The sequence below is a fragment of the Martes martes genome (genome assembly GCF_963455335.1).
Source record: "Martes martes genome assembly, chromosome: 13".
Lineage (NCBI taxonomy): Eukaryota > Metazoa > Chordata > Mammalia > Carnivora > Mustelidae > Martes > Martes martes.
Window position 1 is genome coordinate 12,660,451 of NC_137901.1, and position 26,737 is coordinate 12,687,187.

Consider the following 26,737-nt stretch of genomic DNA (forward strand, 5'->3'; position numbering starts at 1 on the left):
TATGTCGAACTGTCAGAGAAATTTGTAGGAGTAAATACAACCTTTAACACGGATTTTCCTCTCGGAACAACGTATATTTGATCTCAACCTTGAAAGTCGAGGCTATCTGACTACACACAGGTATGAACTAGGAACTCCCTGAGTCTGACTGGCCAGGCCCCCAAGGAGAGGGTTATAGGGAGCAACATTCCTCACAAACCTCCAAGTCAGAATTTTAATTCTGGATTTTAATTAAGTGGCTTAGCTCTACTTTTGAAACAAGTCGTAAATCTCTGCAGTTATATCTGTGTCCAAAATTGCTCAAAACTGAACTATGATGCCTGCAGCGGTTTCTGAGGGCTGTCCTCACAGATCACCCGAGTGCCACTGTAGTCAGTTCTGTGGAACTGCCTCCCCCTCCCCCGTGAAGCCCCACACTCCTGGGACAAACCCACTCCCCTCCCGGCCCACCTGTGGTTCCAGCACAGCGGCCCCCTTCCTGGGGCACAGACGGAGTCAGCACCTGATCCAGGCAGGGCCCTCCGGTGACCATGCGCTGTGATTGTCCAAACTCCAAGGAAGAAGAGAGTTAGGCACACCTCTCCCTCCCCAGGTCCACCCTTGGAAGCTTTGTAAGACGCCAGCAGTTTCGTGTTTTGTTATGTGAGAAGTCAGGCTACGAAGAAAGGAAACAGCTGATACAAAGCAGAGCTGAGCCAATGGACAGAGAATCCTGACAGCATTTCAGGGCCTGGGCTGCGTCTCTGGCCCTTCATGTTCTCTGGATTCTGTGAACTAACAAATGCCTCGCACTGAGTTGAAGGCAGGTGCATTTGTGTTTCTCTCACTAAAACAACCTAAGAGGTGGAGATTAGGACAAATATGGCCTTGACAAAACGTTAAAGCTGAAAATAAAAGGCTTTGGGACGTTTTTATGGATTGAGTGTGTCCTTACTTGGAGGTGGGATTTTCAGAGAAGTAATCAAGTTAAACTGAGGTCATTAAGATGGACCCTAACCCAAAATGACTGGTGTCCTTATAAAAAGGGGACATTTTTTTGGACACAGGGACACACAGAGGGAAAAACAACATAAAGAGACACGTGAAGAAGATGGACATCTTCAAATCAGAGAGGCCTGGAGCAGATCCTCTTCTCACCAGACCACAGAAGGAAGCAGCCCCGATGACACACTGATTTCAGAGTTCTAGCCTCCAGAACTGCAAGACAGTGAATTTTGGTTTTTTATGTCACACAGTTTGTGGTACTTAGCCCTAGGAAAAAAAAATACTACAGACATAATCTATTAACTCCCCAATAACAAGTAAGCAAACAAGTTCAGAGAGGTAAGCCTGACCATTGTTTCAATTAATGTTGAAAAAGCTACAGTTCCTGTCCAAGATGGCGCCGGAGGAAAACCCGAACTCACCTCCTCCGCAGAGCATACCAAATTACACCTATTCACAGACCAGTTTCTCCTCAAGAAGAACTGAGGGCTGACTAAAGGGCTCTGCACCACGAAACATAGAACGGAAAAAGAGAAAAGCAGGAGAGACGAGACAGGTAATGCTGAAAGAGCTAGAATCTGAATGGATATCTCATAATTGATCGTTCAGTGTTCATTTCCATCCTTTCACCCTAATTTTTAGCACGAGTTTTTCCCAGAAACTTCAAACACACGCTTTCCTTTCAGGAAGGTATTGAAGATACAAATAATAAATCTGAAAAGTAAATAAATTAGAAGAAAGAAGGCAAGCACAGCCTGGACACCCATATTTATAACAGCTGTCATGATATTAAGATCAAATCTTTTAGTTAAACGTTCTCATTTAAAACCAATTTACATAAATAATGAGGAGTCATTTCACAAAGAAACAGCTCGGTAAGAGAAATAAGATTGACTGGAAGGTATGCAGAACCCATCAAGGGTGCTCTTGTCTACCATGACTCTAGGAAAACAAAGAAAAAAAGAAATCTCACTCAAACTGGGGAAGCAGAGAAATTACATTTTCTGAAGAGAAGAGAAACAAATCTTGAGCAGCTCAAGAAAATTTCTCCATATTATGGGAAAACTGGATATGATTATGAAACTCTAATTCACCTGCTATTTTGTTACTAATAGAGGAGTTTATTTTTTTCTTCCCCTGCTAACGCTCACCAGCTGTAGAAAGGTTCCATGATCTCCCACTAAGCCCGTTTGCCAAATTTTTCATCTATGAATGTTCCGAAAATGTTAGCTTCACCTTGCTGTTTTAAGTGATATAATGTGTCTCTCTTCCATCCTGTTTTTCACAAGATATTTGATATATTTATGTTGAAATTATCCTCCATATTCTTCAAGAGTCTAATATAGTTCAAAATAAATAAAACGGCTTTTTAGCTGAAACCTCAACTTATTTAATGCCCTAAAAACTACAGGTAGTGTCTCTTTACTCAATGAAGCAAATAGTTACTACACAAATATTAATTTTGTTAATATTCTGATAAATGCTCATTATTCAAGTATTCACTATTTTATGTGAGTTTGGTTTTCTTATGGGGATAAGCTCTGCCTTACATCCTAAGAAAGGAGGAACCAATGAATGTTTCAAGACAGGAAAGAATAAGATTAGATTTTGATTTTGAAGTGTTAAATGTCCTTTTTTTTTTCTTGTGTAAAATGAGAAGATCAGGAACAGCCTCGCTGTGTGATTTCAGCTGCTCCTGGAGGGATGAATCGAATTTTAACTGCGGGATACAGGAGGAAAAGGTGCTTGCTGCTGCCTTTAGGGACCAGTTCATGCAAGACACTGAAGCGGAAAAGCAAAAGATACCCATGCAGAAAACCCATGGTGTGTGACTAGAGATCGGGTTGGAAAGGTAGAAAGGAACCAGTACTTGAGAGCCTACCCATGATCTCCTGGAAAAGTTAGATTTTATTCTGCAGGTGACTTTAATCAGGACTCAAGCCAGAAACATCATCTGGCCTCGGAGTCGAAGGTGAATTGGAGAAGAGTAAGTCTGGAGGTTGAGTCCTGCATATCTTTTTGCTCTCAGCCCTAAATCCTCCAAATTCATTTAGAACCTCAAACATCCCTCAAATCTGGCTGCTCTTCTCCATCCACATCGGGTCTGGATCCGTATTGTAACACACATGAAGGAAAGTCAACGTGGTAGATTCTTTCCTTCCCAGTCTATACATCCGCTCCAATCTGTCCCCTACGGTGGCCAGAGTACAACACAGCTAGAAATGTGAGCCTTCAGTAATCCCGATGGCTCCCCATCTCCTAGAGGAGCAATTCTATCTCTTAGACTGTTCTCCCGGACCTCCCAGATAATGAACAAAGGGACGTAAGTAACCCAAAAGTGGCAACACCAACAAGAGTAGGTTCTGGCCAACCCCCTGCAGTGTAGTGACCGGGGTCCCAGCTGCCCAGTTCTTCCATATACCTACAAGCATACTGAGGACTCGCCCATTTCTCCACTTAACTCATCAGCGCTGTTGGCAACACAGCCAGAGCCTTCATCTCTCCTGACTTTATCCTGGGAGTGACATCTTGCTGGGCCAGTGCCATCCCCAGAGAAAAACAGTAGACGTCACCCAGAGAGCCCCTCAGTGCTTCCTGGCCCCCGTCCTTCAGCACCTTCCCCACCATAATGGTGACCGGAGCAAGAAACTTCCCCCCTCTGGCAGGAATGCATACCTTGTCTTTTCTGCTTTCCCCAGTCCCAGAGACCGGACAGAAGCAAAAAGAAACTGGAGCTGGGACTAAACTCACAAACTTTGGAGCCAGGCTACACTGAATTCTAACCCCGACTCTGCCACCCAGTGGGTATGTGGTCTAAAGCTAAGTTTACTGAGCTCCAGAATTTGTGTTCTGTTTTGTTTTTCTTGTGTACAAGAAAATTATTGTGCGAACAATAATATCAACTGTAAAGAAAAGTTACCTGAGATTTATAAGAGATGATGCATATAAAGAATTCAGCAGAGAGCCAGAAACACATCATTACTGAATACGTGTAACTAATTGGTATAATGAAGCACCCTTTTATATCATCACCTGCATATAGATACAAGGAACCATGGAGAAGGGGAAAATTCTCAAGCTGTTAATGATTATCTGTTTATCTATTTAACAATAGATCTACTGCTAGTTGCTTTGTTCATGCAAACACCGTAAAATAATTCTGCCTATTTTTCTTTGGAGAGATCATTTAAGAAGATACCTTTTATGTCTGAATGCAATGAAATGCCTGCAGAATATCGACGAAATCGTGACACTTTCCCAATTTCCTTCATTTCCTTATTGAAGTAAATATAGCAATATAATACTATTGAACAAATAAATTTGCATTCTATATAAAATTGGCATTGCCCCTTATTATGAAACAAAATTAAATATTTGCCATTGCAAATGCAAAAAATATCACGATGGACCCCACCGGACAGTGTTGGGCTAGGAAAATTGGTGGTTCTTTAATTTGGGGTGGATAATTTACTTCTTATATGTTTCTTCATTCCGAATAGGACAGGAATGCCAGCCATCCTGGCATTATTAATCCCCATTTCTGATGACACTGCTGGGACTGTCTTCACACAGTACGTTGCCTCATACAACCCATGCCCCTACTGCAGCCTTCTCCTGGGGTCCTCCCCGACAAGCTGAAACCACAAACTGTCTAGCACTTTCCAGCAATCATCTGATCTATAAATTACAATCATAGGTTATCTCTTATTCCACTGAAATATTGTGAGAAACCATTAGGTGGATGTTGTTTGAGCCCTTCATGGACAGTTGCTATATATAAAGAAAAATTACTAGCTTTGTATTTCAAACATGGCAGACCAACAATACAGAAGCAGGCACTTTCCTCTGACATAAATGCCTGATTTATCATCTCTCCCCTACAGCTGCCCAATTCAATCCTTTAGCCTTTTCTATCTGAATTTCACTTTTCTACATAGATTTAGCCCTTCCTGTCTGAATGATCTTTGTCAATGGGTAATTTAGATCTCTCAGCAGATGTCACATAAGCCTAGGATGAATATTTTTTTAGGTGCAAGTTAAATTTGTGGCAGAGCACATAAAGGCCAATGTTTCCATTATAATCTAAAATGATAAAGAAATTACCACCATATTTTTTTTAATAAATAGTAGCACATAGTTTCCAGGTTTAGTCAGGAATATTATTATTTAGAGTTCTTGAAAGAGGAACCCTTTTAGTCAGACATATCTGTTGAAGAACGTACTATTTCTATATTCTTAATGGTAAATTGCCGTATCTTTGCAGCATGCTTTCCCACGATAGCAGAGCACAGTAGGGCTAAATGAGTTACAACCAAAAATCTAAGGGGGATGACCCCTCTTGGTCCATGCAGAGCAGCACAAGTCAATAGTTGCAACTTAGATGCTTGGCCAACGGTCTCTGCTAGCTATCCTTTACCTACCAGCTAAAACCTAAGTTCCTTAGTGTGTGTTATGGACTACACTCTTTTGTTCCCCCTAATTCATATGTTGAAACCCTAACCCACAATGGGATGGTATTTAGAGTTGGGGGAATGGGGCAGGTGGGTAATAAGGTCATGAGGATGGAACCCTCGTGATGGGAGAGCTGTATCTTGCTTGTTCCCTCTCTCTCTCTCCTTTCCTCCCTCCATCTCCCCAGCTCTTCCTCGCTCTTCTCACCATAGGAGGACACAGCAAAAAGATGACCATCGACAAGCCAGGAAGAGGGCGCTCACCCAGCACTGGACCATGCCAGCACCCTTGTCTCCGACTTTGAGCAACAGAGACTATGAGAAACACATCTCTGTTGTTCAAAGCACACAGTCTGGTATTTTGTTACTACAGCCCAGTCTGAGGCCGCGGGAAGGTCCTTCGTGACAGCCCTTCACTGCCTCTCCCCACCGAGCCACTTGAACATTTCAAAGTTTCTTGAATAAGCCAGATGATTGAACAAGGTGTTCACTCCATCCGGAATGCCACTGCTTACTACATTTCCTTTGATCCAGGAAATTCATATCTGTACTTGGAATCATAACACAAATATCAACACCTCTGAAGATCTCCCTAAATTTCTGAGGACAGAGTCAGCCCGTCCTCTCTGCTCCCAAAGCACTTCCACCAAACTCCATTTCAATTCACCACATTTAACTCCACCACAATGAACTACGTGTAGTTACTTACAAATCTATTTTCTAATGTGGAAGGTAAGTATATACACCGAAAAAAAAAAAGTCTTATTACAGAGATATTCTTTTAGAAACATATTTGACACCCAGTAAGTAATACATTATTGATTGATTGGATAACTGGAAAGGTAGGACAGATGGATAATAATAATTATTCATCTGATTGGCAGAAGGGCAGAACTTTAAATAAGAGATTTAGTATCCACAGAAACTGTGATAAAAAGAAAAGGGACTTGTTCCTCATTGAGCTAAGCACACAATGCACACTTTACAATAAAATAAAATTGAATAAACATTCACTGAGCACATATCATGTATAAAGTCTTGAACAAAGAATGAGAATGACAAAGACTAAGAGTATTGTCTCTAAATTCATGAAATGCACTGACTACTGAAAATAAATAGAAAGTATTAAAGTAGGGCAGGTTTTCATTTTGGCCTATTATGTGTGGCATATATGATAAAAAAGAATGTACTTGAAAACGACATGCACATAAAATTCAAAACCTGTATTCATTCTAATTGGTCTCCTCAATGTGTAACTTTTCACACCACTTTTTCTTAGACTAGGTATGAATCACCTTTAGTGAAAATGACTACTTAAGTTTAACTTCTTTCTGCCTTCACTAATTCTACAAGATAGACGTGCTCATGTGAAACAACTACAAAGAAAAGAGGAAAAGGGAGCAACTAGAAGGATTATGATCACCCATGAACTAAGTAAATACCAAGAGTGGGATCCACACTGGTAGAGTATTTTAATGTAAAGGCAAAATGTAAAATAACAACAACAACAACAATAATATAAGGGATAATTTGTAAGTTTCCTTTCCCATTTCTGACTAGGTCAACTGCAGGGGTACACACATCTTAGAGAAGGACTCAAGTAGAGAACATGATCAATTACATGTGTTTTCAGTATTTATTCCTACCTACATTGTCCTCAGTGTTAAGAGTGAGTTCAGTTCTTAATTCAGGTGGAGAAGTGTGTGGCACGGATGTTGGGGGGTGGGGACACAGTGAAATGCAGCAACATCCCACCACTTGTGGTAGGTCAGAGAACATGCTCCATTTAGGATTTTCTCTTAACCACCTGTCACCACCCCCCCACACAAAATTCTGATGCATCTTCAAACATTAAATTATATTAAAATGAATAAAATTTTAAAATCAGTAAATTAGGGGCACCTGGGTGGCTCAGTGGGTTAAGCCTCTGCCTTCAGCTCAGGTCATGATCCCAGGGTCCTGGAATCTAGCCCCGCATCGGGCTCTCTGCTCAGCGGGGAGCCTGCTTCCTCCTCTCTCTCTGCCTGCCTCTCTGACTGCTTGTGATCTCTCTCTGTCAAATAAATAAATAAAATCTTTAAAAAAAATAAAATCAATAAATTAATTATTTAGAAAGAGAGAGGTTCCAAGTACTCGTGTAATTTTATTGTTGAACTGAGTACTCATTTTAAGTCTGGAATTGCTAAAAGACAAAGGAGAAAGAGAACTATATTGTAATGTATTCTTCCTGCCTGATTAAAAGGTGCAAGAGATATCCTAGAGACACAAATTATACTCCCAGAAAAACAGGCACCGCCAAACAAACTTAAAAATTCATCACATGAATCCTCTAATAAGAGGCAATAGATGTATAACAGATACTATCGTCCACTGCAGTTTTGTAAAAAGATCCAAAGAATCCTACAAAAATGGTATTTGTTACATTGATGTTGCATAAAAGCCAGACCACTGAAGTTTTCCACCTCTCATTTTGGGGGCAATATTTATAATATTTAACAACCAAATGGCACAGGGCTCGGTATTGGTGCAGACCCCAAGCAGAGTCCTGCAGTGTCAAGGTCATTTCCTTTATTTGCTGGATTGGGGGAAAGACCAGGAGTCCTGAGGCAAGGTCTTTGATTGGAGAGCATTCCTTCAGGGGGCTGAGGACAGTGATTATCTATCTGCTGGTATACAAGTATTTTCGTATTTTTGCAACGTTATGACCGTATTTGTACACACAGCTCTGCGTGTAAGTCTAGAACGGGATCCCAAGCAATACCTGCCACCAGAGAGAAAATAAGCTATGCATTTAAAAGAAAGAAAGAAAGAAAGAGCGAGCAAAGCCCTCTTTGTTTGAAGGGGATGGCCAGCTGTGATTTTCATCTCTGTGCCCCGCTGCCAATCACGTTGAACACCCCCATGCAAGGATGTGGTTGTGCAGTTTGAAATAAAATAACATTTTCCAAGGAGGTAAAGGTTCGCTGATTTCTTCAGTTTATGTCAGAGAGCAGCTCGGGATCCTGACTTGGAGGTGACAGGTGACAGGTGGCAGGCGGTGGTGTCACCGTCTAAGAATACATGTCTTCTCTTCTCCTCATTTGGGTCAAATGAGCCAAGCTGATGAATAGCGAGGCACTACCTCTGTTGCACAAGTAGCTCAGGAAACTTGAAAAGATCACTCTTTCAGGGAATCAACTTTTCTATTTAAATCCCTACGAAGTGGAGCTACATTGAATGTAAGTGACTTGGGTTGTTCATTTGCAAAACAATTAGACAGACACTGTTATTTGATTTAATCTGACACTTCACATTAGTATCAGGCAATGACATTGGATGTCATTGATAGCAACTTGAGAAAAGAACAGCCCCGAAGAAGCATATTTCTTCCAGGAGTAACCTAGTTCTGCCTTAAAGAGAGCTCAGTGTGTGAAAGCGAGCTCACCCTCCGCCGCCCCCAAATTCACTCCGTTAGCAAAACCCCAAATTTCTCATATTTAGAATGATCTGGTCACTGCAGTTGAGAATCAAATGGAGAGAAGAGAGTAACACCTGAGAAAGACACGCCCCTGTTATTTAAGGAGGCTGAGGTTGCATGGGGAGACAGTGCAGAGACACACGTGCACAGGCACAGGTTACTAATAATAACATCCCACACAACAGGCGGAAGTTTGCAAAAAGACCGGGTCATGGCATTGGCTTCTGAGACACTTTATAAGGCGTTGCTTCTGTGGTTAATGTAATGTGAGCTGGGGGCTGATCCTTAGGCTGAAAAAGTCTTGCTAACCTGTCTCTTAACGGAATACACATAAACCAAGCTGCCGAGGATGTTTAAAACCAGACTAGCAACCCTTCAGCAAAAATGAAACCACCATATGAATGCGGGGGCTGGGACAGGAAGGGACTTGCTTGTTGGTCTCTCTGGCTCTAATGTCCAGTTTCACCCCCAGCTGTGGGTCTTTGGTGAGGCACCCCATGACTCGCGAAAGCCTCTGTTTCATCCGCAAGATGGGGATGATAAGAAGTAACTACTTTTTGTAATTATTGTGAGAACTTAAAGAGATAATGCATACGAAATGCCTACCACAGGGCTGAACACCTAACGTGTGTTTAATACCTTCTTTAATACAAACCAAGTATTGGGAGCCTGGGTGGTCCAGTCCATTAAGAGTCTGCTTTCCCCTCAGGTCATGATCCCAGGGTCCTGGGATCGAGTCCCACATCGGGCTCCCTGCTCAGTGGGGAGTCTGCTTCTCCCTCTACCCATTCCTACTTCTCATGTGCTCTCTCTCTCTTTCTCAAATAAATAAGTAAAATCTTAAAAAGGAAAAGAAAACAGGTATTATAGAAAACAGAAATGTAGAAATTATTTTGCAATACATGTAATATAGAAGCACATTGAAAAGACACCCAAAATTTGAGGTGAGGGAGTAAAAAGGGATCAATTATTGGGGTCTTTTATATTATTTTGGACACTCGGCTTCTTACCTTGTTTCCAAGTGGTTGCCCCTTGACTATGTGTAGCATGATGTTAAGATAAAACCATTTTTCCTTAAATTAAACATTCTAAAAATCTGTGAAATATGTCCTTTGCCTGACTAGAGGCAGGGAGGTTGAAGTAATTTTACTAAGATGTATTGGCATCTTAGTAGATTGGTAAAAATCCTAAATCAAAAGCGGATCTCTGGAGTGTCTATCCTGTGCTGGGCGTAGAGGGGATATAAAGTCTGTAAGCAACAAGAAGTCGAGCTGGATTTGCAGACCATCGTTCACGTACACTGTCTTCACGTGGTGGTGAAGAGTCACCCAGTAAACGCTGGGGGAATAGAGGAGGCGGTCTCAGAGTTCTCGGCAAAGCAGGCAAGAAGATGAACATGTGAAATATTAAGGGTCATCCAAGCAATCCCACTTCTCAGCGAACGGCTCCTCATTCACAGAAGCTGGGCCAGAGTCTGAATCAGCCGTCCTATGGGGATGAGTGGCTGAGAAGGGCACACCTGATGCCAAAGTTAATTAAAAAAAAAAAGATTTTATTTATTTATTTGACAGGGAGAGAGGGAACACAAGCAGCAGGAGTGGGAGAGGGAGAAGCGGGCTTCCTGATGTGCAGGGAACCCAATGTGGGGCTCAATCCCAGGACCCTGGGGTCAGGACCTGAGCGGAAGGCAGACTTTTAGTGACTGAGCCAACCAGGCACCCCCTGAAGTCAATTTTATAGGAAAAAAAAAATCAGTCCTTAGAGTTTTTATGAAGTAGCGACTATTATGATTTCTTGTGAAAAGTCTAATCATGGCAATTGTTTTATGAAAGTACATTCATTGCCAAAAATGTGGGAAAAAATACAGATAGGAAAGGAATCGAAATGATCCATAATGCTACCATAGAGATGATCTTTATTAAGATTTTGGTGTAATGACTTCAACAAATGTGTGTATATATGTATATATGTATGAATGATGACGGAACAGAGGAAGGGAGAAGCCATATGGGAAACCATCTCCATTCCAATGGCAGTTTAATGAGGATCAGACCAAAGGAAAAGACCCAAGGAAAGCAGAACTAGAAGATAAATTTAGGAGCTACAGATACCCACATAGATGCAGGTATAGGGATAGATGGAGATACAGACAAAACATAGATGATGCCGATTTAAGATAGATACATACACAACATGCACACATACATGCACATACGTATTTTTCTTTTTAAGTATAGAGGAAATTATCATTGGGATATTTCTAAGATATTTCTAAGATTTCTCTGTTACAGAGACTAGCCATTACAGAGAATAGCCATTACCATTTCTTAAAAACTAAGGAATAGTAATATTTGAGAATATGATTCAAGATGGGAGTGATACTCTTCATGTGTTTCCTTTTTTAATTGGAAAATTTACTCTGTGTTGGCACTCTACCTTGACGTGAGGCTTAAGTAAGTCTAGGTAGAGTGCCAACACAGAGTAAATGCTACGTCCTTGTTTGGCACCATCATCATTGTCATTGTGATCGTCGTCGTCGTCATCATCATCATCATCATCTGTTGTCAATTCATTAATAACAAGATTTCATTAGGGAGTGAGAGAATCAGTTTAATTAAACAATTGTTTCTCGAGCACTTTATAGATGCAATGACTCTAAATAGTTTGGGGAAGATGGTTAAAATTGGTCTTTGGCCTTAGTGCATTTTCTTTTTAAGTTCACTCCGTTTGCCAATAGCTTTTACTGAATCTCTACATATGTCTGACATTCTACCTGGCAGAGCATAGAAATCCTAGCACAGTGTAATGTCAGCACAGGGTGACTCCTGCTGGGATAGAGACACACAGGAGGGGCATATGAGTCAGAAAGAGGTCTATGGACTCTTCCTAAAACACGTGAGGGAAACCAACTGCGAGATTCTGAACCCTGCAGGCTGGCCATTCCACAAGAACCCCCTGAATGTTTCCAGCCAGTTAGGTTCTGATCAGAGGGTAGCCATGCTGTGCAGAAGGTAAATATCATGAATGCCATTCCTAGAGAAGTACAGTCTTAAGGATAATCTGAGGGTGTGTAGTGGGGGTGGGTCGGGGAGTGGGACAAGGGGAATATCCGAGATGGCTTTTAGGAACAGGTAGCATTTACATAGACCTTAGAATGGAATGATAAAACTTTAACATACAGAAATGCAGAAGACAAGAACGTAAGAACGTTCTAGGAAAAAAGGACAGGGTTGGGGGTGAAGGTAGCATCTGGAATACATATGAAGGTGTAGTTAGTGTGTGAATCTGTTAGACAAAGGGGCAGGATGTGATACAAAGAATGGGGATGCGGTTGGGAGGGCTGGTGGTATAGGACATTCTTGTAGGACCTGAGTCATCTGATGTGTTTCTGCAATTTATAAGTCTTAAAGATCTCCAAAAGGGATGTGCTTAAATTAGAACCATTTTAGAGAGGCAATTTTAAGTTCATCATGAAGGAGCTGGTAGAAGGAAAGGGGTGTGGTGAGCTGTGGCAACAATTCAAGTGAAAAGAAGTGAAGAGACAAATGAGGGCAGGTGCTAGGGGAGACCAGGGGTGGTCAGCAGGTCATAGTGAATATTCCGTGATTTGGGGTGTTTAAAATTATCACACCCTGTCATTCAAATCATCTTGTGTATAACATGAATGTTCCATGTACCATGTTTAAATTCTAGGGGAATATATGAATCATTGCCTTAGAGAATATTACTCTCGGTTTTATTTTATGTTTTATTTATTGATTCTTTAAAATTTTATTTTATTTAAATTCAATTAATGAAGATATCGTGCATTATTAGTTTCAAAGATAGAGTTCCATGATTCTAGTTTATGTTTTAAAAAATTTTATTTTTGAGAGCAGTTTTAGGTTCACAGGAAAACTGAATAGAAGGTACAGAGATTTATCGTATACCCTTTGCCCCTATACATGCATAACTTTCTCCATTAACAACGTCCCCCACCAGAGTGGTACAGTTGTTACAACTGATGGACCTCCACTGATGCATCATTATCACCTGGAGTCTAGAGTTTACATGAGGGGTCACTCTTAGTGCACATTCTGTGGGTTTTGACAAAAGGACTATAATGACATGTGTCCACCAGCATAGTACCCTACAGAGTAATTTCAATGCCCTTAATATAATATGCTCTTAGAGTAAAATAAAATTTTTTAAAATTTACTGAAATTTTGAACACACATCTCCAAGTAATTTCAAAGTCGAACACACTCCTAGCAATTTACAAGAAAGTTTCTGTGGAAACACATTTTCCAGTAGTCTATAATCATCCACAGTCTGCTTTGTATAGTGCACAGAAATATTTAAATGTGTTGATGATATTCATTTTCACTTGCAATCTGGTTTAACTGGCAACTGGCAAAACCAGTTAAAATTAAGAAGATAGATATTTTGAGCTAAACTACAAACAATTCTGCCAGAAATAGAATGTGGTAACTAAATTGCTATCATTCATGCCTTGGTCTCTAAAATCTGAAAAATGGAGGATTAAAGAAGCTACAACTTCCCTGCATGGAACAAAACAAAACAAACCAGTAAACTGGTTCTTGTTGAGCATGTGAAATGTCTCCCAGACGTCTCACAGGCTCGCAGAGGAAGTTAGTGCTGAAACAGACATTATTCTCCATCATCTCAACCCCTAATATGTTAAGCAGGAATTTCTCTCCGAACTCTATGGGGTCTAAAAAAAAATACAAAAGAATACCCTAGTTAAAGGGCCCATTTAATTTATCACTGTGTGCACTTTACACAGGGGTACTAGATCATTAATCTGAACCAGCTTTAGCAGTTAATAGAAAGATTTGGTGTGTCAGTCAAGCAGAGTGTTTCTCTAAATTTAACTCTCATTCAGACTTTAGAATCTCTTTAAACTAACAAAAAAATCAAAGCCATCTCAGAGAGAAGATGGAGAAGGAACATCTATTCTGTGAACATTCCACCATGGTTCGCTAGGTTTCTCTGCAAATGATGCTCCACATCAGCTTGGGACCTTTAACAGCCCACCTTTGATTACTCACTTCCCTGGTGTCTCTGTAGGGAGGTACCCCCCTACAGCGGCCATAAATCTCTTTTTAAAGAAAAATAATTAGGTATAACTGCTTCCCAAAACCAGGGGGTGGGGGAGAAGCATATAAAAATACTAAAGACCCAAAACTTCTTGCTCATGCATTTTTTTGGGGGGTCACGTGGCTGTTCTTTCTATAATTTTAGTTATTTTCATACACATGGAAAAGGACCATCACTGTCAATTTTTGTATCTATCTGGCAGATGGTCCAAGCATACCCAAAAAGCAAAAGCAAAATTTGTCCCAAGGCTGTAATAAGAGAATAAAAAAAAAAAACAGCCATAGAGAAAGAAGATTTTAGTCGTTTAGTCGTTGATCAGTCCTTGAGGTAGAACAACCCAGAAAATGTTTAGTTTTTCGCCTACTGACAAAGAAGTTCAAGAAAACCCATCTCACCTCTGCAAGAGGAAATACAGAGAAAGTGTCCTGGGAAGAGCTCAAAGGAAGAGGTAACTCTTTCATTCATTCACTCTGAGGAATCATGTTATGGCAAATTTCCATCAAAACAAGAGTAGAAAAGTATCATGAATTTTGTGTCAATAAGGCAGAAAGTCTATAACAACTGAATTCCTAGCAGTTCCTACCATGTCCTGTTTCATAAAAGTACCTGTATCCATTTCATATCACCTTTGTATCCCTATAATGTTGGGCCCAGGAATACTCAATATGTAATTAATTGGATATAATTATGATTAATTGCAATTAGTCAATAAATTCATTAAAAATTACACTAAGTGAAAAACCAAGTCCTTTTCCAATCTGATCTTCATGAAATTCTCAGAATTTCAATTTAACTACTTTCTAAATGATTTCCCACCAGCCAAGCCAGCTTCAGCCTTTACTCGCCCATTCCACCTACTTGGAATATCCCAAATTCCTTCTGTTCTTACTCTTAGTACACTCAGCGTTTACTGAAAATCCCTTCTCCTCTAGGAATTTTTTTACCCACAGGAGGATACATCTGGGTCTGCATTCTACAGGAGTTATTTTATTATATAGTTCTTTTTTGTCACTTAACTGTTAATCGACAAAGATTCCTAGCTCCTCAGCTAAACCACACATTCTTGAAGATCAGAACCTAGGATTCATTTTTTCTATACTTGCTCTAAAGTGGCATTTGCTAAATATGTACTTCACATATCACTTAATGAATTAATTATGTAAATAAAAGCATACAAACCAATCATCTAACGAAGCCTATTCACTAAGCCCTTATCTTGTACAAAATGTGGTCCTGTATGTGAAGGAAGATATAAATATATATACATAAGGCTGGGTCTCTATCAAGCAGTTTTATTTTGTATTTAAGGAGATAATCCTTGTGTTGACTCAAGACAGATAATAAGGCATAAATAGTAAGTATAAACTGAGCCTTGCAAAATTATGGGCTTAGAGAATCTGGATTAGAGTAGACAACAATAGTCGGATGGCAATGTCAAATAAAAACAAATCTGGACTTATATAAAGAGAAACTTTACTTGAAAAGACCATTACAACAGGACGGGGGAGGCTTTTGCAAGAGGAGAGGGGGAACATCCCAATAGGGTAAGGAGACCAGTTCGAGTAGGGGGGAGAAACTATTATAATAGGAAGAACATTCCTGCTGAAAGGCTTGCAGGTGTCCAAAGGCTGGGCAGGAGTTCACTGTCTTTTGTGACAAGTCAGTGAGTTAGAAAGAACTAGAGTTGGGGGGCACAGGGTGTCGAGCTGAGTTGGTACTGAGACCTGATTAGAGACCGTTCCTTCTTGAAGTCAGCTGACTTTTCCAAGGGGCGGTTCTGTGTTCCACTGATCAAGGGTGGGCAAAGTTTGGGGGTCTGGAGAAGGAGAGAAGCCCGATGAGACAAAGCATGAGAATTTGGACACTTAGCCTAACTGATTTCAGTTTCCTAACATCACAGAATCTTGCATTTTCTTCATCTGTAAAACAAGAACACCAGAGCAAGTGAGGGCTGTTTCCTTTAAGCTCTATTTATGCACATAAATACCAGAGAACCTCCCCGCCCCGCCCCCAAAAGCACCCAGACCAGAATCAGATGCCTCTGTTCACACCCAGTAATTACTTTTATAGAATGCGTTCAGTCTGGAGAACCCAAAGTCCCTGGAGTTTTTCCTCCACCTAATTGTTGGAACATTTCCATAAGATAGGTGTTATTCTCACCACCCTATAAGAAACAAAGCAGAGGCTAGAGGCTTAGAGAAATGGCGTTTCTTATTTATCGAAGGGCAAATAAAAGGGAGGTAGGCAGAGCCAGGAATGAGCCTGACACCCGTGGACAGTTTCATTTGCTACACCCTATAAGCCTCTCAAGAAGTGTTTGACTATAAATATCACTCTTCTGAATTTAGAGGGGGGAAAAATGCTTGGATACATGCAAATGAGGGCTGGATCTGCTGACTAGAGAGACCAAGAGCTGCCCTCTAGCGAAAACTACGGCAATTGGTACCACTTACATGCCCTAGATGCCCCCTTAAAAGTTATCCTCAAAAATAAAGGGGGCTGAATCTCTCAGAAAAGAGATTTCATTCTACTGCCTTGAAAGGCCTGGAATTGTATGTACTTCTCTGGGTCCAAGAAACTCACCAAAAGTGATAGTTCAAAGTCACAAAATTCCAAGCTTGGAATGTAACTTGGCAGTTACCAATGTCCCAATTTTATAGGTAAGGAAGTGGCCTAAGGCATAGAAAATTTACCGATTTTGAAGCCAACCAGAATGAATTTCAAAGTACAGTTCTTCCAACTTTATTGAGAAATCTGGAGTATTATACATAACTTCTCGGTTTTTTCTTATCTGCAAGACAGAGCTAATGATGTGATACTCCTATGACTGTTATAAACACTAAATAAGGGATGCCTGGGTGGCTCAGTGGGTTAAAGCCTCTGCCTTCAGCTCAGGTCATGATCCCAGGGTCCTGGGATCAAGCCTCGCACCGGGCTCTCTGCTCGTCAGGGAGCCTGCTTCCTCCTCTCTCTCTGCCTGCTTCTCTGCCTATTTGTGATCTCTGTCAAATAAATAAATAAAATCTTTAAAAAAAATAAACATTAGATAAGAGCGTTATACAAAGGGTCTACTGTAGTAGGGATGCTTAGTAGGCATCTAAGTATTCTGACCTGGAGAGTGATGGGGACATGGAGGGTATTTTACCTAAGTCACATGGATCCTTCGGGACAGGACTCAAGATTTCAAGTCTAGTTCTCTCATTTCCCTATAAAATGGGGTCTATAGAAGGACTACAGTTAACATTTTGTTACTAATCCCAAGAGAGTTCTAAGGTTTCTCTATAAACACTCAATTCATTGAAGTCAGCAAGGACTGAGAGCCTGAAAAAATTGCTATAAGAAATAAATGAGAAAAATGAAGCTGTTATACAAACATAGATTAAAAACACAGTCTTGTGAATTTTTTGTTTTGCTTTGTTTTAATAAAGGAATCAGGTGTGTGCATTTCAGCACACCACCACAGCCCTTTCCCTGCCTCAGGACTCTTTTTCATCAAAGGTCTGTGGAAAACCTAAAGCAGCTGGTGAGTTTACCACTTATTGTTGTGTAAAAAGTGTGTAAGAAGGAAGGGCAAACAATTTCATGCAACTATCAAAGCAAACATTGCATCAGACACAGTTAAGTAGGCAGGGAAGACTTTATTCAAGGCTATTGCAATAGGGGAGAGGAAACAGAACTCACTGTTTGTCTCCCCTGAGTACAAAGGCCTGGAAGGTTTCAGAGCTGAGGTGGGGAATCTTAGGGCATCTCTGTGAGTTGGCCCTCCCCAAGGGAAAAATAGATCTTCTACTTTCATGATGAAAAGTAATTTTATAACTCGGAATAAGGTAGGTTCCTACCTTACCACAGAACCTTGGAAATAAGGGCGCCATGTTCCTTGAGTACGGCATTTCAAGGGGATGACTCGGCCCTTGAGAAAGACAGTCCTAAGTGATGAAGTTTGCAAGAGGATTTTAACAAGATTTACATCTCAAAAGGATAGAGAACGCATTTACATTTGTAAGTTTTCAAAGTAAATGCTCTAAGGGATATCGGGAGCCTGAAGCAGGAAGACTGTATCTAAAGGTTTAGTCCAGCTGAGGAGAACATTAGGGCTTTCTCGGTCAGACTCTCAAGAGGATTTTATAAAGAAAACCTGGAGTTTGCTGCACTTCAAAATGTCCTACAGTATTTCAGTACCTAGAGCGTGTCTTTGGGCCTCCTTCCACAGTCCCATCAGACACCTCCACTCCTCCCTCCTCAATTACAGACAGCCCCCCACCCAAAACACTCCTGGCTGAACATCTTTCCCTGCCACGTCCTTGACCTGGAAAACCCAGTCTGTTCCTCAGTGAGATAATGTTGCCTCATGCAACTCTGTGCTTTCTCAGCAGGATGTCTGACGGCTCATAGGTAGATCAACGTCTCACCCCTGTAAGGATACTTGCATACATAAAATCTACGGTGGACATCTGGGAACACAATAGCCTCTCGCCAGACAGACACTCCAGAAATGAACAAAATCGGTCCTCGTGAAATGTGGCTCAAACAGATGATTTTGGTCTGAGGAAAGGTAGGGGTGAGGGTAGCTCTCAAAGACACAGCCCCTGCTTTCCTGGGTGACAGAGCACGGTGTTCTTTCAAAACCGCTCACAGTGACTGACTGCAAACTGGTACAGCATCCCGGCCCTACAAGGGGATGGGGGCAGGGGGTGGAGAAGGGCATTTTGAAATTCTTGGAATGTTTTCAGACTTTTCTCCTCCTTTGTATTTTCTCTTATTATCATCACTATGCCCAATAACTCCTCATATAAATTCATTAAAAAACACAAGACAAGGGAAGACTGGGGGGCTCAGTCAGTTAAGCGTCTGACTCTTGTTTTCAGCTCAGGTCATGATCTCAGGGTGGAAAGATCACCCCCATTGGGCTACGCACTGAGTGTAGAGTCTGCCGGTCCCTCTCACTTCTGCTCCTCCCCCCACTTGAGGGCACCCACTCTCTCAAATAAATAAATAAATAAAATCTCAAAACACACACACACAGAACAAATAAACCTTCTTGGGAATAAGCCCCAAAGGAGATACCAGAAAGTTCCAGTACAGACTTAGGACTTAGGGTACAAAATGTAAGGAATCAAATCACTGTTCCATTCAGATGCTTAACAGTCTGGAATCACGAAATGAGGCACCTTCATCTCCCAAAAGTGGAGCTATAAGACATTACTGAAGAGAACAGCAGGGAGGACCGCTTCAGAAATTTTCACTCTCAGACTCTGAAATTTACATTTTCTCCCATTTGTCTAAGCTTCTCGTTAAATATCCTGAATTTTTACTTCAGACTTGATAAATAGTTATTTGCGAATATGTCAATGGAATGCACATTGGCAAGAATTATGAATGTCGGTATATCATTGGAAGAAGCCAAAAGAGTCTCCAGAGAGATATCCTGGGAAACTATGGCTTCTTATGATGCGGTGGTTCCCCAGCAGCAAAGGCCAAGGTCAGGATCAGCCACTGTCTCATACATCCTGGGTCCACACACACTCCACCCAGGGCTGAAGTTGAGTGTCACTGGCCCTTCTGTCCCTGTGGGTAGAACATGGGCTGCAGAACACGGGACCCACATGCCTCCCGGCACTCTCACTGCTCCCTGGGCCTGGAAGGAAGCCAAAGGTGTGAGTCTCTCCTCCACAACACGGCCATTCTGGAGGCCCAACACTGCAGGTCCTCTAACCTGGAAGTGCTTGCTTCCCTCTGGGGCAGAGGGAGTGGGGAGGAGAGAGGGGTGGGAGTCGAAATTTCAACATTACAGAAATAGTCAAATGAAGGAAAGTAGTGATGGCTCTTTTGCAGGACAAACAGGCACGTTGTGTTTGGGGTAATAATTACAATCATCTTGGGTTTGGGCTCCTTCAGCTAGGCGTTGTGCTACATTGTCCACTAGGTTTTCATTTTAATTTGGAAAATGGACTCTGATTACAACCAGAAACTAAGTCAACGGCTAAGGCTGTCAGTGGCAAAGCCGGGTGTGGTTGCGGGGTCTGTCTGGCTACACAGCCTGGGCTCACGCTGCCTCTGGCTCTGTTCTGTCAGCATCTGTCAGAGCCGACACACAGGAGCTTGAGGGTCAGAATGAAACGGTCTCGAATGCCGATTCTGCAATAGTCTCTGTGTATAAGCTTTCGACAAGGCTTTTAATATCTCCCAGGGTCAGTTTTCCGTTCTATAAATTATAGGAGATTGTTATGAGCGCTCTCAGCAGAAGGCTGAGAATGTATTAATAAGCTCACAGTAACTATGTATTCTTGGTGTATGAAGCAACAAAGACCAAACCAAACCCAAACCCTGTTGTTTTATCAACCAGACGTTGGGAGAAAACAAGTAAAATTGTTGGCACCTTGGGAGAGAACAGTGTATTCAAATATGAAGCTAACACCGTTGACTGGGAAGTAAAATATAGAAGGATCTTCCGAAAGAGAGATCAATGGTCAGAGAAAGATGCCAGTGATAGAGGAGGATGGAGAGAGGCCAGATTTATGGATAAATATTTATTAAACAATGGAGAAAGGGGAAAAAATGAAACAACTAATAGCCAGTTTGACAAAGCACCGGCCAATCCTTAAGTATGGAATTTTGCTCATCAAAGGTAAATGAAATTGTTATCATTAAATTCTACTTAGATTATCGTCCTCTCAAAAAAAATTGCTCTCCAATGGGGGCGCCTGGATGGGGGTGCCTGGACGGCTCAGGTGGTTAAGCATCTGCCTTCAGCCCAGGTTGTGATCCCAGGGTCCTGGGATCGAGTCCTATGTTGGGTTCCTCGCTCAGCGGAGAGCCTACTTCTCCCTCTGCGTCTGCCCCTCCTTCTCTCTCTGTCTGTCTCTCATGAACAAATAACTAAGATCTTAAAAGGAAATTGCCCTCCCTAAAAATAATACCAGAAATACTTTTCTTCTCCGAGAAAAACGCACAGGCTAACTTTAAGTCGAGCCACATAATTTATTCTCGGGCAAATATTAGTATTTTCCCGGCAAGTCTGACTCAACACTCCATGATCAATGTTCCCATTGTTCTTCAGGAACAAACAAGCCTGGATGTTTTAAAAGTAATGTGTGAAAAAGGAAACGCTTGAAAAATAATTTCTTAAATAGCAGTGTGTAGTTGCTAATGGGCTATGACAAGCTATTTTTCCAGTCTTCCATTTTCAATCCATATTTCTGAATAGCTTTGTGAGATTTTGCATTAGTTTCACAGATTCCCCCGAATGATTATGCGGCCGTAACAAAATAAGCAGCATCTGCAGCGGGCTGATTGTATCACAGTGTTTACTGAGAACGCAGAACTGTCACAGGCAGGCTGATCGGAGAAATAAGCTCCCAGATTACTATTATTAAACAACCAACTGTTAAAAAGACCCACACAACATATTAAGGGGAAATACAGAATAAGTTGGTTTTGTTGCTTAAGCCGAATATTTTGGAATTCATCCACATTAAACTCTCACTTTCTCTCACCATGGTGCTTGATTTTGTGATGTTTGCATACATTATTCTTCCCTGAGGTACATTTAGTTTAATTAAATTTTACTATTAAAAAGTATTAGAGCCTGCTTTTCACAATCCTGCGGAAGCCTGGCGTGCAAACACATCGCCTCTGTAACATTTCCGTGAAGGAGCTTAGGCCACTTTCTGCGAGCAGGTTTGGCGCCCGGACAGCCGTCCGGGGAGGACGGAGGAAAGGACGACAGCCCTGCTCACGTCTCTCCCTCACACTCACTTCTTCCCGGCAGAAGCCCGTGGGAAAGAGCTGGAGGCCGCGACCCTTGTGTTTTGCCTTCAAACCCACCAGCTGACCTCAGTTTTTTTTAATATTCCATTTGACAGGGTTAGAATTATTTCTTTTCCTTCTCTCCTACTGACCGGAATTCCCGTTCCAAACATCAGGGAGGGAGGGGTGTTGGGGAGCTGGTTTTGCATCTGAGCCTGAGTGAGACCCGAAAGCTGCTCCCCATGCTCAGCTCCAGCACTGACCCGGAACCTTCTGTGTGCCAAATGCCAGGCTGGGGTCTGGGCGTACAGAGCTGAGGAGGGCCGCGTCCTTTCTGCCAAGGAATTTGCAATCTTGTAGTGAAAACCCCCTGCCTTAATTCCTATCGCTCGCTGGCAGCTGGCCTCGAAGGAGAGGTAGCTGCGAGCTCTCCTAGTCATTCTCAAAAGAGAGGAAATGGGAAAACATGAGAAGCCATAATAAGGAAGCCATCCCGACTCACTACATGCTAAGGAATTAGGACTTTGTGTTTGAGGGTCATTTGCAATATTCTTTCCCACGTATCTTTCCTCTGACAGGTTAACCGAGAGCTCGTTGGATCTGCAATGCCCAATCACGTCCAGCCGCAAGGTTTAACCACTCGGAGCCCCACTTCTTTCTCAGAAAGCAGCACATGGAGAATCTGCAGCACAGATCAGCATGGAGAAAAACACACCGGTCCCCCTCCATCGGAAACCCAGAAATGCTTCCAGGCTCCGATTGCAAGCTACGAGGTCCTTAGCGGGGCCTCCATCCACAACATCATGTTTTGCCACAGGTAATAATGGTCGTAGTTATTCCTAATGTTTTCGAGCGTAGCACGAACCAACGAGCCGGTGCTCGTGTCCGGCCAAAGCGAAGGGTCTATCGTAGTTATTGTTTATATTGTCCAACGTGCCCTACTTGCCGGCAGGGACCTTCTTAGATTTCTGAATAATTCATAAGGAAAAGAACGTAACCTACAGGCGCAGATACAAGAGTCTAGACAAAACCAAGCCCCTCCGAAACGAGGGTTCCCAAGACTTCAGTGTCAGGAAGTTGAGATGTCACCGTAAAATAGCTCATCATCATCAAATGAACACGTTTCTTCATCAAAACGTGTTCATTTCTACCTCCAGAGACCTTCCACGTGGCTTCTCGAAGTTTCCATTCCTCTGTACTGCCGTCGGTCCAATAGCCGTTAGCTGGTTACCTTATCCATACTATTTTGCTATCACCAGGTTTTGAAGATAAAAACAGACTCATACTCCAGCTCAACCATTTCATAAGCAGTACCGAGTCCGTGTTCTTAGTTCTCTCGGCCTTAGTTGTCTTGCAGGTAAAATGTAACTAAGATGTAAATACTCTTTGTAGAGTGAGGAGAGGCTCGGTAATGCTGTGATAACAGTCCCACACAATGTTTTGAAACAACAGACTTTATTTCTTATTCGTGCCAAGTCTTCGTGGGGACCAGCAGGCATCTCAGCGAACCAAACCACCTAATTATCTTGACCCTACCCTCTGGACACAAAGCTTCCCCCAGATTTCCAAAACAGGGTGGAGCAGAGACTCTCCCACCGGCAACTGAGTGCTTTGACCGGAAAGTAGCACATACCACTTAGAATAAGGGAATAAATAAGATCTTTTAAAAAAAAAAAGGGTTAAGATTCATGAGGTGACCCAGAAATTATGACAACGGAGCAACAGGGGAGTAAATGTCAGAGAGAGCGTGGCGCAGGGTGTGGGTGCCTCAGAGCATTTGTCCTGGGAGCCTTACGCGTCTAGGCAGTGAGCACTCTGGGTTTGCAGAGGTGGAAGAACAGTGGCTTGGAGTTGGGGAGTGTGGACGCCGTTGCCGGGGGAGCCAGGACGGAAGTGCCGTCTCAGCCGGCCTGTCCCCGTGCTTCCGGGCAACACACACACATGCTCGGATCTACGGAACCTCTGGGAGAAGCTAACCTCAAGAGCAAGGGGATTAGGGAGCTAAGCAGAGGTAAGTAACAGGTCACTGGATAGAACGTATAGAAAATTCTATGCTGACAGGTAACCTGAAAACACTGAAGTGTTGTAGCATTAAATAAACCTTCTAAAGTTCAGGTGCCAATCAGAGCTACAGCTTGTAAAAGTAGAACCCTCAGAGGCTAACTGTTGACGAATTGCTAGCCTTTCCTTCCTTTGATTGGGCCAGAATGTCATCAGGAACGATGTTACATGCGTTACGACAAACTAAGGTCCAGGCATAGCTAGTTGCAGAGTATGAGAAGGCACAGGCAAGGAAGGCTTTTTAATTATATTCCTTCAATGTCCTGCAGAATTGCTGTTTTCCCCGAATTTGGCTCATGTAAAAATAACTGCGAGCTATTGAAAATCAGGCGGCATCTCTCACCTCCTAATCCAGGTTCTCTTTGGGTAATATGGGAAATTCCTACCACGGTGTTGATACCCTCAGGATGGGCTGTGGCCCCTTTGAGAAACGTGAACAGAGCATTGGCATGGATTAAAACTCCATTTGACTGAAGATGCTGGGGAATTGGAACATCACCACTATATTATCCCAGTAGGCAAGAGGTGGTTTATAAAAAACTTAGATAGACATATTTTGTGTTTACATAATTTTAGTGGGTTCTGTTCTCCATTTCTTTTTTTTTAAGATTTTTATTTATTTCTTTGACAGAGAGACAGAGAGAGAACACAAATGGAGAGAGCAGCAGACAGAGGGAGAGGGAGAAGCAGACTCCCTGCTGAGCCGGGAGCTCGACGTGGGGCTCGATCTCAGGACCCTAGGATCATGACCTGAGCCAAAGGCAGATGCTTAAACACTGTGCCACCCAGGCGCCCCTTGTTCTCCATTTCTTCATGTTAGATTTCACTAGACAACATTTTTTGTGTTGGATTGTTCTGACTTTTGGGGTGGGTCCAAGGTTTTGGGCCACCCAGAGGGTGTGTGAAGGAGGTTAAGAGGTTGAGGCATGATTGCTAATGTGGTAAAATAGGGGACCATGAACAGAGAACCTTAGAGGTGCTATAGTGATTGCATGGTGAGTGTCCAGGCAGGTGGGATCAGGGCAGCCTTCCAGAAGGGTCACTCACTGGAGGGACACACACAAGCTGGGGAGAGCAGCCACTCCTGATGGAGACATCCAAATGCAACAAAGAGGTTTTGTTCCTTATAGGTTTATGGAGTGTTGGTTACCCCTCTCTCAGCAAAAGAAAATAAAAGGTTGCCCCTAACAATCAGTCCCACTCCAGGCACCCACTCACCTCAGTCATTATCAGATTCTGAACCAGAGCTCAGATTAATGTGGGGTGCTGCTGGTAGTCTCCAGAGGTAAGATGAGGCACGTTTGAAGCTGCAAGCCAGGTGCCTAAGCGGGACCGAGAGTCTATGGTGAATGCTCATAGGCTGGACACCCAGATACGCTCTCCTTTTTCTCTGCCTCAAGCTGAGTCTGGAGTCTACATTCCTAAGAAATACGCCGCCCATCGGCGTTTCCTGATAGCACGTTTAGAAGAGGATGGAAGGGAGAACACAGGGAGGGTACAGACCTCAGGGACCTGGTTACTATTCAAGGAAGACGGGGAAAACTTCATACAGTTCCTCAGCACCCCCCAATACTACCCCCTCACACTATGCATCCAGAAGGTCTTTCTGGAAGAGTCCACCACCTGTCACTCACAATATAAACTGAGTTCTCACCTTTGCTGTCTACTCTACATGCTATTAGGCAGTGAGTTCCAACACTGGTACCATCTACACCCAAAGGCTCTCACCATGAGGACCCAACACTACAAAGGCAGAACGTCTTAAATGTCTTAAAACATGCAATGACCCTTAAGAAAAGTTCATGTATTTGGTACTAGTTCTGGAAGTGAGAAGAGAGAAAAAGAGGAAGATATAATATTCTAGGAGACTACAACTAAGAATGAAGAGAGACATATATTTTCTAATTACGAAATAAACCACAACTTGGGCAGGATAGATAACACCAAATACATTTCTTTTTTTTTTTTTTTTAAGATTTTATATATTTATTTGTCAGAACACAAGCAGGGGAACAGCAGGCAGAGGGAGAAGCCCTGATGAGCAAGGAGCCCCACGCAGGGCTTGATCCCAGGACCCTGGAGTCATGTCCAGAGCCTAAGGCAGATGCTTAACTGACTGCTCACCCAGGAGTCCCAAACCAAATTTATTTCCCAGTTTACTGAAACTGGAGAAAGCAGAAGACAGAGAGGGCCACCAGGAAGAGACGAAAAATCACTGACGAAAGAATGATAATTACAGGCTTTCTATTAGTAACAAGAGAAAACAACAAATAAGGGAACAATAACCTCAAGCTGCTTAAGAAAAAAAAAAATATGACCCCATGCTGAGCTGAACTTTCAGTTCAAGAGTGATGTCGATTGAAATAAAGAAATTTACATGGAGACTGAGCGAGTTCTATTTCAGGAGGAGAGAAACTGATAAGGAGAGGGTAGCGCAGAAGCAATATGGAGCAAGGAAAGTGGCACACGTATTGTCAAACCTGGGTACCATTTTATGCTACGATTTTTGTTGTCATTCTTGTGATTCCAGAAACTGGAAATGGAATGTGACAAAGAGGGTATGTCACCAAGAAGAAAAAAAAAGAATAAAGCACATCAGGGTGAAACCAAGAGCTGCTTCAAGTTTTGGGAATTATGAAAGCACTACCGACTACCAGGCAGGGTCCAAACACACATCAGTCACTGGCACGCCCACCCACACTAAATTTAAGCATTTTTTTTTCTTTTCTGCTACTTGGTTAAATGTGTACCTTTATTTCTTCATAATTCCTTTTTTAAATATTAAATATATTAAATGCCATCATATTTTACCCCTTATATTTACCTTCTCAATATGGAATGATGGACTTGTAAACTCAGAGTACATGTTCCCAAACGCTGACAGCTTGAATGTCTATTTTAAATGAATCGAAAAGTTGCTGTAGAACTCTAAGAAAAG